General features: G+C 49.2%; 1 protein-coding gene and 1 long non-coding RNA gene across 6 annotated transcripts in view; one reads left to right on the forward strand and one right to left on the reverse strand.

Moving 5' to 3' along the window:
* The window catches only part of CLDN14 (claudin 14), a 59825-nt gene extending 57812 nt beyond the window's left edge, over positions 1-2013 (reverse strand). The window contains exon 1 of the mRNA XM_072806915.1: positions 1862-2013. The gene's annotated coding sequence lies outside the window, so the exon portion shown is untranslated. The remainder of the gene's footprint in view (positions 1-1861) is intronic.
* LOC140621643 (uncharacterized) overlaps positions 1-9603 on the forward strand; it is a 33180-nt gene extending 23577 nt beyond the window's left edge. For all 5 annotated transcript variants that reach the window (XR_012021397.1, XR_012021402.1, XR_012021403.1 and 2 more), the window contains 3 exons: positions 3312-3370; positions 4096-4229; positions 9392-9603. This is a non-coding gene — a long non-coding RNA (uncharacterized lncRNA). The remainder of the gene's footprint in view (positions 1-3311; positions 3371-4095; positions 4230-9391) is intronic.
* Positions 9604-14509: the final 4906 nt, after the last annotated feature.

The following is a 14509-nucleotide window of genomic DNA, read 5'->3' on the forward strand; positions in this document are numbered from 1 at the left end:
AACACCAAGTTCAGAAACCACACAAAGTGGGCCAGGGTGCGTGGGAGGGGAATGACTGAAGACGTGCCTCAGGTGACATTGGACCACACCTTGTCAGAGTGGCGATAAGCAGCTCTGCATTACTCTAAATGGATAGGAAGCCACTGAACAATTTTAAGGACATGATGCAACTTAGGTTTTAAAACACCACCCTGCAGCAAGCGATTGCACATGAGCAGGAGTGGAAGCTATTGCTGTAGTTTGAATGAGTCATATGTTCCTTAACTAGGACAGTGACCATGGGGTAGGAGAGAAGTGGATGGAATTGGCAGGTTTTGCTAATGGGTTGGATGGTAGGGTTGAGAAAGGAAGAAATTTCTGGTTTAAGCAAATGGTGGTGCCAGTTAGGGAGAGAGGGCCAACCTGAAGTGAACAGGCAGGTGCTGAAAACACTGAAGTCAATAGACAGAACTTTCCATCTTCTGAAGAATATCACCGCTCTGACTTGTTGAAGGTTCACCATGTATCAAACTCTGCACATTTACCTTGACCATATTTTTTTCAAAGATGATTTGAAAGGTCTTGCAAAAAAAAAAAAAATCACAGGTACAAGAAAACTGAAAAGGCTTTGTGTGTGTGTGTGTGTGTGTGTGAAAACACAAGAGCAAAAAAAAAAAAAAATGAAAACACAAGAGCCAAGTAACAAAAGGAAATAATCAAATCCTAGTCCTAATTCTGAAAGAAGTTACTATGGTTACAAGCAAAAAACTTGGCTCTGAGCTTCCCAGCAGCCAAAGCAAATGGGGAGGGTGAATTTTCTAGAGTCATTATCTCAGAACAGGAAGCATGCTGGCTTATGTGGAGAAATAGAAGTGCCCTTAATCTCTACTTTGAAAGCATTTTTATCACTATGTGGCTTCTCGAAGGGCCGGTGATCAATGTGGCAAAAGGTTTCGTCAACGAGAATTTATCACGAAATGCAAAGACCTTCTATATAAAATCTGAAAAAAGACAGCCCAAATGCCCAGGAGAATGATCCATCAGGGGCATTGGTGAAGGGCACAGGTCTTTTTCTTTGGGTTTCTTTCTTTCTTTTTTTTTTTTTAATAATAAATTTATTTTTTACTGGTGTTCAATTTGCCAACATACAGAATAACACTCAGTGCTCGTCCCGTCAAGTGCCCCCTCAGTGCCCTCACCCAGTCACCCCCACCCCCTGCCCACCTCCCCTTCCACCACCCCTAGTTCGTTTCCCAGAGTTAGGAGTCTTCATGTTCTGTCTCCCTTTCTGATATTTCCCACTTATTTTTTCTCCTTTCCCCTTTATTCCCTTTTTGGGTTTCTTTCTAATAGTATCATCACGATGGTTATCTTGGTATCCGCTGGCTGCATTATATTTTTTGTCTGATGATGAACATCTCTTTTGTGATTCTCTCTTTCTGTGTGTGGCTGTGTGTGTGTGTGCGCATACGCACACCATATGAGAGTTAGCTGCAGACATTCTAAGACATCTAACAAACCTCACACACTCCCACACTCCCTCCCTCTGCTTGGAAAATTCTGACTTCACTCTCCTTGGGAAAACAAACCTCACACAACAGAGTTTCCAGACCTCTTTCATGTCACGATGAAAATAAAGCCTCCTGAACTCCTTTGTGTCTGTCCTCTGATCAGCTGACCCTCCTGTGACAGGCTACCAGGGCGCCCCCTCTGACATCACAGCCTACTTTCGGGGGACCCCGGGTGCTGCAAGCCTGCAGAGCTGGCCTGAACTAGATGCCCTTCTAAATGTCCCTGAGTTAAAAGGAAGCCCCATGGGCTGAGTTGGGGGCCTCCAGGAGGTGCCTGGCCTGGGGGCACCCCAGGACAACCCCAAACTCACCGGTGCTGGGGAGCTTCACACCAGCTCATGACCGCGCAGGGGCCGGGAGCTGGAGAACCCACCGCGGCGCCCCTCGCAGTCCTGGGGGTGAGCACGAACGGCCCGCGGAGCTGGGACCCGAGCGGCCCGCAGGTGGCCCCGGGAGCGCCGCGCCGCGTGGGATGAATAATTGACGCGCGGAGTGGAATTACGGCTGCGGGTGCCCGCGCCTCCCGCAGCCCGCAGGCCCGGGCGGGGCTGAGGCTGCACCCCCACCCCCACCCACCCACCCCACCCCCGCTGCCCGGGGAGTCCTGCCCCCTGCAGAACCCGCGGTGCCAGCGCGCGTGCAAAGTGCATTGCCTTCTGGCTGGGAACTCATTTACATTCTCCGTTTCAGGTTCAAATGTGTGCGCATAAAACAGAGCATTAATTAGCAAGACCTGGCGAGGTCCCTCCCCCCCCCCCCCAGCTTGGCCGAGGAGTGCGAGAACCCCAGCAGGCTGCAACACCCACCCACCCCGCGCCCCAAGGGCGGGTGCACCGAGGGACCCAGGCGCTGGGGCTGGGGCTGGGGCTGCGTCTGGGGTGGAAGGAACACCAATTTCCAGGAAAGCGCCAAGAGAGCAACCAGCTGCTCCTCCATTCTCGGCGCTTTGCCATTCCCTTTCCTCCAACAGACATTCATTGAGCATTTGCGACGTGCCAGCTCTGAGGAACGGGGGAAGGGAGAGGATGCCACAGTGAAGGAAACAGTCCCTGCTTTCACGGGGCTTCCCTTCGAGTGTGTGTTTGGGGAGTGGGGGGCAGACAGTAGAGAAATGACATAGTGGGTGGGAATGATAAGAACAAGTACCCATGAAAGAATGTTGGAGGAGTTAGTCAAGATGCTCAGAGATGCGGCTCTGTCTAGCAATTCTTAGATTTCTGCAGTAATTTAGTAAATGTCATTATTTGATGATAGCACTTAATGAGCATGTGGCATGTGCGAGGCACTAGAATAAGTGCATGAGAAAGTTTGCTTTATGCAACTGTGGCAATGGCCTCATGACATGGATCTGTGGCCATTTTATAGAAGGGGAAGTTGATGGGCACTTGACGGGATGAGCACTGGGTGTTATTCTGTATGTTGACAAATTGAACACCAATAAAAAATACATTTATTTAAAAAAAAAAGAAGAGGAAATTGAGGCAGTGGGTACCAAGGCCACTTAGGTAGCAAATGGTCAAGATGGGACTTGAACCCCAAGAAGCTGGCTCCAGGACCCTATTCAGAATTGGTAAGCTATGATTTATACATACATATGGTTGTATATATATATTTTTATAAATTATATATGTATATATAATAATATATATGGATAGTTTCCCCCTCCTTCCCTAATGTGTGGTGAGACCAAAATAACCCTAATATGCATAAAAGCTCTTTGAAAAGTAAAGGCCACCCCATTCCATCTTCTTTCTCGCCTAGATTTCTAGCTGATTCCTAAAGCAACATGAGAATGCATGATTATAGGAACCATTTACTAGGTGAGTCACACAAGTATCCTCAAGCTACGTGAAGCTGGGGCCCTGTGTCACTGATTCCACCTGTTACGCTGAGCTGCAGCTGCTCTGGCCACGATTCTAGTATCTGGGTTTCAATTTGGGGACCCAGTGGGTGACACTCGAGAAGACAGGAGTCACACCAGCTCCTGGCTCCCGCCAACCAGGTCTCCATTACAAGGGTGCTTCCTACCATCCAGGAGGGTGGTGGGTACGCTCCAGGAACCAGTGTTACACACATCATGTGCCGGTCAGGTCCCCACCCTAAGCCTCACTCTGCTGCCATCCACCTCACTTTTGGAGGAAGGCAGTGCTAAGGGTAATGACCTTTCCATGACAGAGGGTGCCAGGGAATCAAGGCCCTGAACCCGGGTGAGCCAAGACTCCCAGGCACCCCTACCCATTACAGGGAGGTCTGGCTGGATTCTGTGCACCCTCAAAATCTGACTCAGCCACAGAGCCTAGAACAAAGTTCTCCCAGGCCCCAGAAAGTCATCCCTGCCCCCACCACCAGACTGTTTGCATAGGCGGATTAAGTGGGGTTGGAGTTGGGATTTGGAAAGGCAGCAAATTTGAGGCTGGGGAGAATTTGGACTTTCCCGTGCATTAACCACAGGCAGCTCTTCCCTTCCCCCAGAGTATACTCTCAGACCCCCAATGAGCCAACCGAACTTTCTCTGTGTTTTATCCAAACATGCCATGGACTTTAGAATGAACTCTTACTCCTCCTTCCTGCTGACCTGACTGCAAATCAGCTTTTGATGGGGTTGGACAGTTTGGAGAGATGGGCAGTGATCACACTGAAATATGATGACAGGGGCAAGACTGTAAGGACATCCTCGAGGTAAGACATGTGCATAGAGCAGCCATGTGAAAACAATTAGGACAATAAATTTACTAATTGCTGAAAGTAACTTAATAGCAAAACCACAATGCTCTCTGCTATTAATCCCAGCTACTGCAGAGGGTGCCATATTGCTTGCTCGAGGCATTGTGAATATGGGGGCCAGCGCTGTTGTGTTTGTGGATATCAAGCAAAAAAGCTTGCATGACTTTTGGTAGTTGAAAAGTAAATGACTCTGTAGCCTCAAACCAATTCAAGGAGCCCTGGGGTTTGAGGCATTTCATAAGCCTTGGAGGGAGGGGAAGGAGGCAGGGCCTGTCTCTACTGCTATGTCTCCCTTGCCCTCCATCACCTTCTGCGCTTTGTCCATTTAAACTAGAGCAATGGGAGTTACTCAGATTTCGGAGGCTTAAGAATTGATTTTTAACAAGTAGAGATTCTAATGCAGTATTTTGACTGAGGGTTGGAGTTTTAAGACTGCATGGGTAGAAACGAGGTAGTAAGTAGATGCAGGGGGCCATTTTTAGGTCGGGGAAAGATTTCAGTCTTTAGGTCCCCAAGTCTTTGGGGCTGCTTGTTACAGATGATTCTTCATCAGAAATTAGATATTGTGCCCTCATATCAGGCATAAATGCAGTATGTTTGGATCCTAGAAGAATCCTTATCCCTCCAGAAAATCAAAGACAACCATCAAAGGTGCCACTTTCAATAGCTCATAGGTATGCACAGGACTGCAATTTCCCTAAGTAGATGGGATCTTTGTGTCCACATTTATCTTAAAGGTGCCAGAGTCTTCAAGGATTTGGATCGCTTAATCCTCATTTTTTTCCTCTCCTCAATATTCAGAAAAAATAGGCCAAAGTTTTTTGTTTTTGTTTTTAAATATGTTTGTATCTGCTTCTACTGTGTTTGATTGTATATATATGGCAAGGTATATTTCAAAAATTGAGGGTTCAGTTTGAACTTTATTGTGATGTTCTTGTCATTTCAATGAGCAGTTTAACTCTTTCTCTTGTAGTCAGAATGATCATGGCCTGAAATTTTGAAATTTTAAAGACCAGGTTTGTTTCTGCCGGAACATCCTCAGGAGAGGTCTGGCCAGCTCTGCTGGGAGCCTGAGTGGAGGGAGTGGTGGGAGAGGGTACCTGAAACTCTTCTGAGGATGGTTAGTTTTTCCACGAAGCCTTAAGCCCTCCCTCCAGCTGCAAGAGCCGGCGGGGCCAGCCTAAATGGGCTCCCCAAGAACAGCTGCCTTCCAGGAAGCAGAGGTTATAACCCTGGACTTTCTGAAAGTTTGGAGAGAAATAATATTTCTGAGGCTGTCCAGCCTGTGGCTACTCTGGATTAATCCAGATGTTCAGAGACCTGTGTGTATGCGAGTGCATTGCTTTCATTCCTTGCAGAGTTACTTTTACTAAGTTGCACATTAATCTTGTCTTACTGACCCACTTCTAAAGAATATTCGTTAAAAGAAGACATTCTCAGGCCCATGCTAGAGTCTGATTCAGCATTTCCAGAGGAGCTCGAGGAACACGTATCTCTGCCGATTCTGTGTCTGGGCAACTGCCGCATACTCTCTCTTTCATTACTAGCAAGAGCTGTGCCTGTTCTGAGCAACTGGCTTATTTTTTATGGCTAGCCACTGGTGCTGCTCACTGAGCATGCTCTATCTGCGGGTTGGCCGTAGGAATCTCAGGACAAGATCTTAGGCACACGTACTTTATGTTCATCTTCTAATTACTGCCTCTGCTTTCCTTCTCCTCTGTCACACTTTCTTCATTCAACTTGCTCATTAATCATTTTTATTATGAAATACTGAAAATATAATATAAACATTTATCCCTTCTATTAGAAAAAAAATGTCAAACACACACAAAATAGCGAGTGTGCTGTAATGCACCCTCATGTATCTATAACTAAGTGTCAGTAATTTTCAACTGAGAGTTGATCTTTAACATTTATATTTACTCTTATTGGAGTTTTCAGTCTTTGCAAGTACCCCAGACCCTTTTTCTTAAGAGATGGAGAGGCTACGTTCGTAATAACCACAATACGTTAGTAGTTCTCATCTGGAGGTGATTTTTGCCCGTTCCCGCCTGAGGACGTTTGGCAATATCTGGGGACATTTTTGGTTGTCCTAACTAGGTGGAGGGCTATGTTGCATTGACATCTAGGGTGTAGAAGCAGGGATGCTGCCCTTTGACACAGAGGGCGGCCCCTATAACAAAGAGTGATGGCCCCCAAAGGACACTAGTACTGAGGTGGAGAAATTTCACAGTAAATGAAAAGGAATGTTTTCCAAGCTAGAAACTTGCTAGGATGTTGAGTTTGAACAAAGCCAAAACTTGCATTTTCAAGTTGAAAAGTGTCCTGAATACCATAGGTTTGGTGGTTTAGGGTTCCTTCATGGTACATGCGCTAGAACACCAGGAAGGAACTGGGCAACAGTGGTTGAGTCTGGGGAGGGGTGCTGGGGGGCTGGGGGCAGGGTGGAGTATTTCCTTTTTACCATATTTCTGTGTCTTTTATATTTTGTTTTATAACGTCTGTGTGCATGTCTTACCTACATTTGAATAACATGGAATACGTGACTGTTTCCAAAGGATCAGGAAACACAAAATTCCTACTAAAAAAGAAAAGCTTTTAAAATGGTCGTGTAAGGGGACCAGAAAGAACTTTCTGAAAGGGCTTCCCAGGGCGCCGTGAGCCTGTCAGACACCGAGTGGGGCTCACAGAGTGCAGGGGCCATTAAGGGAATCAGAAACACGTGGAGGGGCGGTCGTCTAGTCCCGGCATGATGGATCAATTGTGGGAGAGTGAAGTTAAATGAGATGGTCCCCATGCCAAGCCTCTGACACTAATGAGCCCTCAACGCAGGGAGCAGGTCTCCCAGGGCCAGGCAGGGAGGCGTGGGGGTGACAAGCAGAGTTGCCAGCCCTAGTGTAGGCGGGGACCAGCCCCCTGCCCTGACACCGAGTCCTTGCCCTAACTGCGAGTAGCCACGAACCCCAGGGAAGTCACTTGGCCTTTGCCTGATCTTCCAAAGGATCAGCTCTAAATCGTAATAGAAGGAGGTGGGTCCCTTGCTTCTTTCCAGAGCACTGTGAGCCTGTCAGACACCAAATGGGGCTCTGGTGTCTTACCAGTTCTCCAAAAGGCCCTGCAAAGTGGCTGCTGCTCTGGGGGGGGACTTGAAGGCCCTCCCACCTCTGTATTCTCCTCATCCTTTGTGCTCTCCCTGCCCTCTCAACTCTAGCTTCTAGAGCCTTCTGTTAGTCCCTCACATTTGCCAGGCTGTCCTCCACACCAGGGCCTTTGGAATATGCTGTTCCTTCTACCAAGCACATGTTTCCTTCCTTTCACTTCTAGTTAATGTCTGCTCTCCTCCAGAGAGCACTCAGTGACTCTGCTATTAAGCTCTCAGGTCCCAGGACCTCTCTCCCCAGCCCTTGGAAAGACGCATGTTCATATTGTGTATGCAATTATATGATAAATGTCTGTCTCTCTGCTGGTCTATAACCTCTGTGGGAGCAGAGTCTAAGTCTAGTTTGCTTGCCTGTTTCTGGAGCAGCATCTGGCACATACCTGGAAGTCAAAGAGTATCTGTTGACCAAGTGACCAAATGAGCAACTGCCCTAGAAGTGTGTACCACTAGGAATTTGTAAAGGCCATCCTAAAAGTTCAGATGCGGTGGGAAAAGTGGAGGGGCCCCCGAGATGTGGAAGAAAAAGTGGGCCTGGGCAGCCTGGAATCTTCTGTGACTTTGCCACGGGTGGGGACCTTGGTGTGGCCAGGTCTGGTCTCTGCCAGAGGGCATGTCTGTGTAAGTACCTTGACCACACCTTTGTGTGGAAATGAGCTTTTCCCATTTCTCCCCTCTCCTACCTCGTCCTAATGAGCAAGCCAGACCTCACTGGTGCTCAAGTGATGAATTAATTACCCCCTGAGGTTGGTCAGCTAATGTGGGAGCCCAGGAGTGGGGGAGCTAGGAAATTCTTCAGGATAATAGGGGCAAACAAAAAAACCTCCTTCCAACTTGACACATGAGAGGGGTGAAGGGTTCTTCTCTCTACAGGGGTAAAATCCTCCCTGACTGCAATGACCTTAGACTGCATTGGATGCCCCCTTCTCAAACTCCCATAATACCCTGAGTATATTCTAGTTGCTAAGCAACACCAATGGTGACCTTCTTAAATGTCTGGTACTGAACTGGGCTGTGAGCCCCCAAGAGCAACACCATGAAGTTTTTTCTTCCTTTTAATCCCTACACCATGCACAATGCCTCAATTATCAAGGTGCTTGATAATGTCTAAGGAATGGTATCCCCACTTGATCATATGTCACCATGTGATGATTAATTTTTGGAATTTTCTTTAACTTGTCTATCTTGCCACAATTTCTGTCAGCAGGAACGGAAATGGTCACCAAAAGAAAGGGTGTTTGCTTCAAGCTGGACTTATGTATTCATTCCTTCAGGTGTTCATTAAATATACACGCATGCACACACACACACACACACACCTCTCTCAGCTACCGAGAATTCTTGTTGAAGCCAAAAGTGGTAGAAGTGTAAGAAAATGCTGTAAAATGAGAAAGATATATTTGGTGTTGAAAAGTGAATTGATGAGTAGAAGTAATGTGTGGGCTCCTGGGTAAGACGAGCCGCCCTTGAGATGCAGGGCTCAGCCAGAGCCAAAGAACAACTGTCAGGTGTGCGGGCCTCCCCAGGAGACCCCCACAGAGACCCTGGAGGACATTTTTCCTTCATTCTCCTTCTACAGAGAACAAATGTCCTCCAGAATGTTTCCCAGGGGAAGGGCAGGTGGTGTGGGAATTGCTTCTGGTGGTTGTACGAACGCAAGGCTGAGCAGAGTCTCTGGAGGCTGCTCTCAGAGACTCCAGTCAACCACACGACAGCTGTAAATGCACACAGCAGGTGGGGTTCTAGGCTCTAGCCATAGCTAGAGAAAGTCACCTGCCCCAGGTAAGCATGCTGAAGCCAAGGTTGGACTCCACTAAATGAACCTCCTCTCCCCTTTTGGGTCTTCACTCAAGTGTCACCTTGGGTAGTCCTCCCCGATCGGTTTTCCACCTACAACCCTTCCCTGGCTCTCTGAAGGCCATGCATGTTGCTCATTCTCTAACATTCTTCTCTCTCCAAGACCGTAAGCTGCAATAAGAGCCTCCCCTGCTCTGTCCTCAGCACCCAGACCCCCCACCTAGCATGATGATGGTGAGTGGCTGAAAGAAAGAATGATCTTCATCACGGAAGGCTGGAATGCATGGAATGGTGACAACCATGCATTCTGATCATTTAAAGATACTGTCTTACTAAATTCCCCCAAGTACGAGGTGATCCCAACCTATGTGTAAATTTCAGTGAATTAAAAGTAATTTTCTTTTGAAAATATATTCAGTATTTTACAAGTGTCCTTGAGATAGAAGAGACATGTTGCCTTTGCATTGGGAGGCTTGACCATTCTCATGGCAATAACACTTCTTACCGGAACCCGGCAGGTAGAATGAACTCTCCTTATTGGCATAGAGAGTAGATAGATGTCTATACACTTTGTTTTGCACCTCAAGGCAGAGTTTTAATAATTATAAGTTGAGGGAGAGGTTGTTTGGCCCTAGGGGTAAGTGGTTTGCTGAGTGTCATCCTGTCAAGAGAGACCAAAGAAGGGGTGGCCTAACCTCCCCTTTGCTGGGGCTTCTCAGGTGGTCTCTGTAAAGTTGTGTCCATGGCACAGGGTACCCAGTGGTTGTCCCATTGCTGCCCCTTTATACACAGCTGTCCCCACTTCCAATCTCATCTCCAGCATGGGCCCTGGACCATCTGCTCCCACCTGGTTTTTCCCACTTCCCTTCTGTAGGACTTGGTCCTTATCCTGGTCTTCTCCAGTTTTTGGTGACCTGTTCAGAGGTCCCTACCCCACTCTCTCACCAGCCACCATGCCAGGTGGGAGATGCACTTGCCACCAGCCATGGTCCCTACAGAGACTATGGTGGGCTGAGAAATGTTGCCTGTGATGAGAAAACAGCTGTTTGGAGTCGCTGCCCTGACATTTTACAACAGGACAGCCCTGTTCACACCTAGACGTGTAGGTAGGGATCTGGGCTTAGGATTCCTGCCTCATGTTTCCATTTTGCTTTTCCTGGAGCATCTCTTAAAATAACCACTTAGGGATGCCTGGGTGGCTCAGTTGGTAAGGCAGCCGACTCTTGATTTCGGCTTGGGTCATGATCCTTTGGTCATGGGATCAAGCCCTGTATCTGGCTCCACGCTTAGTGGGGAGTCTGCTTGAGATTCTCTCTCTTCCTCTCCCTCTGCCCCTTCCACCTACCCCTGCTCTCTCTCTGTCTCTCAAATAAATAATCTTTAAAAAATAAACCACTTAAAGTTGCCCCTATGAAAAGTTAGTAACTTCAGCCCCAATCACCTTAGAAGTAATAGGTGTTTGCTACCCTACTGTCTATATCTGCCCCACTTGGGACCTGGGACAGAAGAGGACCCTTCAGAATGGCTCATTGCAAACCACCTCCCTCTGCACCCCACCCCCATTTCTAGGATGTGTAAGTAATAAACTCGTGACTTTACTTCCTTCATGTGGGTGTACTGACATCGCACCTTCAGTCCAAAGGACCCCACGGTTTTCACTTTCCCAAAGTGGGAGCTCAGATGCTGAGGGAGCTTTCTGCTGACCTTGGGTTATAACCTGCACATTCTTAATTCACCAGCTCCATCCTCCAAACACACCTAAACTCATGTCCTCCAGAACCACAGAACGTGACCTTCTTTAGGAATAAGTATAATCAGTTAAGACGAGGTCATACTGGAGCAGGGTGGAGCCTGAACCTAATATGACCAATGTCCTTGGAGGGAGGCTATTTAGAGACACAGGGACACACAGAGACCGAGGGAGAAGGCCCTGTGAATTGAAGCCCCGAGCAAAGCCAGGGGCTGCTGACAACCACAGATGCTACACAAGAGGCACAGCATGGACTCTTCCTGAGAGCCTCCAGAAAAAACCCGCCCTGCCAACACCATGATTTCAGACCTCCAGCCTCCAGAACTAGGAAAAAATAACTATCTGGTGTTTACGCCTGCAGATCCGTGGCACTTTGTTCGGTGGCCCCAGGAAACTAACACAGAGACACGATGGCCTGGCACGTGGCAGACCTGCCCTGGGCCTTTCCACTGGGGAAGAAGCGGCCCCCACAGAGATGTCCAGGCAGACACGTGGTCGTCCTCAGACAGACTTTGTTCCTTGAACTTGATCCTCTCGCAGCTGGCCCAGCCACACTTAGCGATACTTCCTAGCTTCGCAGTTGCCTCGCCTGACTGCCCTCTTCACCCTGCAAACTTGCTCTATGAGGCTCCATCATCACTGTGTTGCACTTTCGAGCAGGGTCCCTGGCTGGGGGTAGAGGCATCACAAACTGTTGGATCGTAGCCAGCACAGTATTTGGAGAGCGAATGCATCACAGCAGTCAGGGAGGCTGCTCGTCTGATCTGGGTCAGATACAGCCTTGGGGTGAGGGCCCTGAACCAGCTGCATCATAACCACCCCTCCTGTGGCACCCCCCAACACCATGCGCCTTGTCTCCGCCCAGCAGGGGACAAACTTCACAAGAAAGGAAGAAGGATGTCGAGTGAAATTCTCACTCGCTGTCACACTGTCACGATCACTGAAACAGCCGACCGGCTCAACCGGTCCTGTCCTTGGGCCGAGATGAGATGAGTGTTGAGCACGATGCCCCCAGTCACCTGAGAGCCTGCCTCAGCCACAGATGAGCCAGCCCCCTTGGCTGCTGTTCTCATCATTTTAAAAGGACTGCTGGGGCAAGGGGCGGGGTGGGGAGGAAGGAGGGAAGGAGTTTGTCTCATGCGAGATTTCTACAGTTTGCTAACAGTAAAAAATGAGCAAAGTGATAAAGTTACTCCATTCATCAGTCATCCACTCCCAAACATTTGCAACTGATTATGTTCTTCAGAGCTGGCACCGAGTCACGGGGTCTTCTTGTAAGCAGCTTGCTGGCAGGAGCCAAACACAGGCAAACTAGAAGGTACTTCTGAATCGCGTTCAGAAGAAAAATTCTCCCAGGTCATAAAAAAGATATGGAGACCGGTAGTTGCTTTTCTCAGCAGCAGAGCAGCCATCGTTGCTCTTTAAAAAACAGTCAAGTAAGAATGGTTCTAGGAACTGCAACGAAGCATGTGCTTTTCCTGCCCCCCGTTAGTAGACGAGTCAGCTTTCTGAACCCCTGTCCTCCTTAAAAGATGCCCTGCGTGGAAGAGGGAGCTGATGGTTGTCTTAAATGGCCAAACCTGTAGGCACCGCCAGACCAAGCCGACTTGACCGGCTACTGCAGGACTCATTACCCTAAAAGGGTCACTATTGACATTCACTGGAAATTATTATCCAGAAAGCTCTCGCCTCGGCCTTCTAGAGATGGCCACGGTTGAATTAGACCAAGACTCACCTGAGCGAAGAAAACAGCCCTGCACCTGGCTGCACTAATTTTTACTGACTTAACAGAGTACACCAAGTTTGCGTCTCTATCACACCACAAGACACAAAAGCCCCTCCTGAACTGGAAAGGGCGCCTGCATTTGCTGGAATGGATGTGTCAGGCATGCCTGCCAGGCTTGGAACAGCGCAGTCTCTGCTCTGAGAACCTGATTTCTCCCCTGGAAGGAAGCCTTGCTCATGCCCCTTTCCCGCTCTGGGCTTTGGGGCTTCTGCCTGATTCTGGCACTCGCCGGCGGCTTCCTGGGCATGTTACCTGCCTGGATTTTGGGGGTGCTGCAGCTCCTCCTCTCCCTGGTCTCTGCACAGGATAACTCAGCTGTCCTGCTGCCCAGAGGCAACTGAGGCGAGTTGTGCTGGGCCCTGGGCACGGGGCTGTAAGACAGTGCTCAGCAAATGGGAGCTATTTCAGCATCGGCTGGCTGTGCACTGACTCTTCCAGAGGCTTCTTTCTAGAGGTGACAGAGGCTGCTGTGGCCTCAGAGGACCCCATGCTTTGGAAGACCTCCATTCGAGCTGACCCAGCAACTGGCAGTGCCTGCAATGGTGTTACTTCTTCCTTCACTGGACTCCTGGTTTCCTGAAATAAGGGGTTCAGGGGCAAGAGGAAGGTGAAGTGGGAAGGAGATGCCTTTCAACACAGTAGAGGCCGGGCAGCTCTAAGGAAGCAGGGTCCCCTCCCTAGGGGGTCTCAGGCCCAGTCACTGCTCCTGGGCTTCCCCAGGATGCACCTGCCAGTGCTCATCTGCTTTTTGTCCCCTCCTGGAGGACAATGCTTGGGAAGCCCTGCCAGCCAAGCCAGCGTCCTAGCACCTTTTCTCGCAGTTTCCTGGAGCCCCGAGCCCACAATTGGCCTGCCCTGGTGACTCCCAGGGGAAGGCCACGCTTGCAGTGCTGACCCAGGGGAGACTGTGGAGTGGGACACTCCTTCCTTCGTGGTCAGTTAACCTCTCCCACCATGGACAGGACGCTGGGCTCACCGATCCGCCACCAGCAGGACCCGGATGCAGTCGACACAAGCTGGTAGAGGAAGATAGTCTCACCTCTGCTACAGCGAAGGCCACTGTGCCTGAGAGGAGTCGGGGGCCGTGGCCAGACCACGCCTTCCACGTAAAGCCCTCCTGTTCCAGAAGCTCTCACAGCCTCCCTCTGTGCCTCCTGCAATAATTCCAGGGCTGCTCTGCTCCTGCTCACTCCTTCTTATAAGGACATTGACTGCCTCCTGGTGCAGCCCTGTCCCAACACCCCAGCAACACAGCCCCCGCCCCCAAAGATGGACCTAAGCACCAGGGTAGTAGCACAAATGGCCACAAGAATGCGTACTCAGGCCTGCCTTGTTCTGAGTGTTTCTCTTACCTGTTCCTCACAACGTTCATAGAAGATAGGTACTATTATGCTTGTCCTTTCACAAATGGAGGAAGTGAGGCACAGAGAGGTTGAGAAACTTGCCTAGAGTCACACAGCTGAGATGGTGGACCTGAGATCTGAGGTTGAGAACCGGTATTCTGGGGTTTTAACCACTGCCTCACGTGTTTCTAGCAGGCCAGGCCTGCGAATGTCCAACCTCTCCAAATGCTAATTCCAACTAGTTCCTTGAGGGCAGGGGTGCATATATTATCCCCCCACAGGATGTGTTATCACCGAGGAGGCACTTAATAAACACTGATTATGTTCTGTCCCTGCCGCTGCTGCATCGAGGGGCCTGAGGCCGACGGGGAAGGATCTGCAGAATCAGACATGTCTTCCCAT

Source organism: Canis lupus, chromosome 30 (genome assembly GCF_048164855.1).
Source record: "Canis lupus baileyi chromosome 30, mCanLup2.hap1, whole genome shotgun sequence".
In the NCBI taxonomy this organism is placed as follows: Eukaryota; Metazoa; Chordata; class Mammalia; order Carnivora; family Canidae; genus Canis; species Canis lupus.